The sequence below is a fragment of the Miniopterus schreibersii genome (genome assembly GCF_964146895.1).
Source record: "Miniopterus schreibersii genome assembly, chromosome: 7".
NCBI classification, from domain to species: Eukaryota; Metazoa; Chordata; class Mammalia; order Chiroptera; family Miniopteridae; genus Miniopterus; species Miniopterus schreibersii.
In genome coordinates, this window is record NC_138108.1 from 61348551 (window position 1) to 61352552 (window position 4002).

The 4002-nt window shown below is 40.5% G+C and overlaps 2 pseudogenes across 2 annotated transcripts; one reads left to right on the plus strand and one right to left on the minus strand.

The window, feature by feature from the left end:
* Positions 1 to 339: 339 nt before the first annotated feature.
* LOC308559418 (AN1-type zinc finger protein 6 pseudogene) lies at positions 340 to 1543 on the minus strand (annotated as a pseudogene). The gene is made up of 2 exons: positions 1531 to 1543; positions 340 to 1052 (listed from the first exon to the last, which is right to left on the minus strand). The product of its transcript is annotated as an AN1-type zinc finger protein 6 pseudogene (transcript).
* Positions 1544 to 2441: 898 nt separating this feature from the next.
* On the plus strand, positions 2442 to 3080 carry LOC308559419 (dnaJ homolog subfamily A member 1 pseudogene; annotated as a pseudogene). Its single transcript has one exon. The product of its transcript is annotated as a dnaJ homolog subfamily A member 1 pseudogene (transcript).
* Positions 3081 to 4002: the final 922 nt, after the last annotated feature.

A 4002-nucleotide genomic window follows, 5' to 3' on the forward strand; every position in this document is an offset into this window, starting at 1 on the left:
GCATGCATGCTTAATACTGGGGGGGAAAATCACAGCCCTCCAAAATTTCTCCACATTTGTTACAAAAGCCCTCTGCACTCAACTAAAATTAAAATGATCTTAAAAGTATAATACTTGTAAAGTTTACTTAAGTCTTCTCAGCCACAGAAGCTGTAATGAAAATAAATGTTCAGAGTCATTTTCAAAACAAAAAATATATATTCTGCTGACACGCTTGATTAAAAGGTCTACGCAAGATACAATGCTCTACATTCCCAATGACAAGGGGAAAAAAAAAAAAAAAAACTCGTCAATTTTTGGTTTGCAGATGGTCAGAGGATTTTGTATTCCAGGGGGAGTTCAGATCTTCTGGATCTTTTCACTGACAACTACTGGATTTTCTTTTCTGATTTTCTCAGCAGCATCCGCTTTGTAATTGTAAGAGCAATTGTGTGCATCTGAGTAACGGTGTACACCACAGTGAACATTTCCACACTGGCGTTCAAACCCAGTAAGTCCCACTTTCTTCCTGCACATGAAACAGCGATTCTTTTTCTGTTTGGGTTTTTCGAGAGACTTGCTTTGCTCTTCAGATGGCTCCCGTGCCCTCTCTGATACTGAAGCTTGCAGGTCTTCTGTTTCAGGTATTGCTTTGTCCACAGATGTACTGTCCACTTGGGAAGATGCTACAGATTCTGAGAAAAGTGACCGATTTGACACAGGCCTTGGCTGTACAGATGAAGACACAGAGTCTAGCGAGGACGGAGCTTTGGGGACACCATTGTTTGTGCACTGAACCGATAAAGAGTCAGACAGACCACTGACAGAAATCGCAGGTGGGCTTATTCTGTCATTACTGCTGCTCTGGCGCTGAAGATGTTCTTCGTGGCCCACCGAGCACATGCCATTTGTTCGAGGGTTTCCGTAAAACCCGCAGCCAGTGGAACACAGCACGGGCGCTTGGCTGTGGTTAGTTTCCTGAGCCGTGTCCCCCACCTGGCAGCCCTCCCCCCGGACGCGCTGCCTGCCGCCCGTGGCCGCAGGCGAGAGAGGACAGGTGGGCTCAAGTTTGTCTTTTAGAGAGAGGAAGGGACAGACAGAAAGAGAAACATTGACGTGAGAGAGAAACATTGATCAGTTGCCTCTCATAAGCACCACGTCCCTATTTTCTTTTTTATTGGTTAATAAAATTATGTAGGCTTCAGGTGAACAGTTCTATAATACATCATCTGTACACTGTACTGTGTTCACTACCCAAAGTCAAGTCTCCTTCCTTCACCACTTATTCCCCCCTTCACCGTCTTCTACCTCCTCTGGTAATCACCATGCTATTGTCTGTGTCTATGAGTTTGTTGTGGTGGTTGTTTCATCCCTTTACTTTTTTACCCAGCCCCCCCAAACCTCCTCCCCTCTAACAGCTATTAGTCTGTTTTCTGTATATATGAGTCTCTATTTTGTTCATTTGTGTCTTTTGTTCATTAAATCCCACATATCAGCGAAATCATATGGTATTTGTCTTTCTCTGACTGGCTTATTTCATTAACACAGTACTCTCCAGGTCCATCACGCTGTTGCAGAAGGTTAAGATTTCCGTCTTTTTTTTTTTTTTTTTTACAGCTCAGTAGTATTCCATTGTATAAATGCACCATAGCTTTTTATGTACTCATCTACTGATGGGCACTTGGGCTGCTTCCAAATTTTGGCTATTGCCAGTAAAGCTGCAATGAGCATAGAAGTGTATATATTTTTTTGAATTTGTGTTGAAACATGAAAATGAACACAAAACAACCCAAATATATGACACAGTGAAAACAATTGTAAGAGGGAAATTCATAGCGTTACGGGCCTACTTCAAGAAACAATAAAAACCTTGCCCTGGCGAGTGGCTCAGTTGGTTGGAGTGTCATCCTGTACACCAAAAGGTTTCAAGTTTGATTCCCGATCAGGGCACATACCTGTGTTTCATGTTCGATCCCCAGTCAAGGCACATATGAGAGGCAACCGATCGATGTTTCTCTCTCACATCAATGTTTCTCTCTCCCCCCTCTCCCCTCACTTCCTCTTTCTCAAAATATCAACTCAAAAACATACTCAGTGAGAATTTAAAAAAAGAAATTAGAAAAATCTCAAACAATCTAACTTACACTTAAAGGACCTAGATAAAGAACAATGAACAAAGCCCATAGTAAGTAAAAGAAAAGAAAGAACAAAGACCAGAGAAGAAGTAAACAAAATAGTGTCCAAATCAAAAACAAAAACAAACAAAAGAGTACAAAAGATTAATGAAACCAAGAGCTGGTTGTTTGAAAGATAAACAAAGAACCTTTAACTGGACTCATCAAGAAAAAAGAGAGGACCTAAATAAATAAAATCAGAAATGAAAGAAGAGAAGTAACAAGTGATACAGAAATACAAAGGACTGTAAAAAAAAATTGTCCAACAAAATGGACAATCTTTAAGAAATGGATAGATGCAAAGATAGATGTAAAAGCTGCAATTGAAGGAAGATAGTTCGAGAGAAGATGATTCTAGAAGTTCATATTGATAAAAGCATGAAAGATGGCCAGAAGATAACATTCCACGGTGAAGGAGACCAAGAACCAGGACTGGAGCCAGGAGATATTATCATTGTTTTAGATCAGAAGGACCATACGGTTTTCACTCAACGAGGAGAAGACCTTTCCATGTGTATGGGCATATAGCTGGTTGAAGCATTGTGTGGCTCCCAAAAGCCAACAGCGACTCTTGACAACCGAACCCTAGTCATCACCTCTCATCCAGGTCAGATTGTCAAGCATGAAGATATCAAATGTGTGCTAATTGAAGGCATGCTGATGTATCATAGACTGTATGAAAAGGGTCACCAAATCATCGAATTTAAGGTAAACTTTCCTGAGAATGACTTTCTCTCTCCTGATAAACTCTCTTTGCTGGAAAAACTCCTATCTGAAAGGAAGAGAGTAGAAGAGACTGATGAAATGGACCAGGCAGAACTGGTGAGCTTTGATCCAAATCAAGAAAGACGGTGCCATTACAAGGGAGAAGCACATGGGGATCATGAACCTCATCCTAGGGGTGGTGTTCAGTGTCAGGCCTCTTAATGGGGCCAGGGAATAACACTTGCTGCTGGCATTTTATACACAGTAGTGAATGAGTGAAGAACTATAATCATAATATGCTCACTACTTGCTATTGTTTTGTTTTAATATTCAACTATAATAGTGTTTTAAAAGTTAAATGAAGAATAAACTAAAAAAAAATAAATGGATACATTTCTAGAAATATAATCTTCCCATTTGAATCAACAGGAAGAATCAGAAAATCTGAATAGACTGATGAAATTGAAGCATAATTAAAAAACAAACAAAAAAAACCCTTCCAACAGATAAAAGTCCTAGACTGCATGACTCCACAGGTGAATTTTACCCAACATTCAAAGATCTAACACACATTCTTCTCAAACTATTCAAAAAATTCAAAAGGAAGGAAGCCTCCCAAGCTCATTTTACAAGACCAACATTATCCTAATTTCAAAACCACGTCGGGACACTACGAAGAAAGATTATATATAAGCTTATATCCCTGATGAACGTAGATGTTCCCTATTTTAATGCAGATTCTGATTCAGGAAATCTAGGGTGAGGCCTTAAATTCTGTCTTTCTTAATGGCTCCCACTTGATGCTTGTGCCCCTAGTGCACAAATACTTCAGTTAGCAAGGAAAAAGCAGAAATGAACAGGTGAGCCTGGCTCCAGGGCAAAAATGCATAGGTTATGGGAGAGAGAGGAAGAGGGAGAGAGGGAGGGAGGGAGGGAAGAAGAGAGGGACAGGGAAGCAAGAGGGGCGTGGGGGAGAGAGGAAATTTATTGATTCAAAATCCTATATCATTTTTCCCATGTCCTCAACTATTGACAGATCCAAATCTCAGAAAAGAGAGGATCTACAACCTCCAAGACAGTACATACATAGTTCAACTGAGCTCTGCCCTCATTCTTTCACTCCCCTACTCACCCTGCTACACAC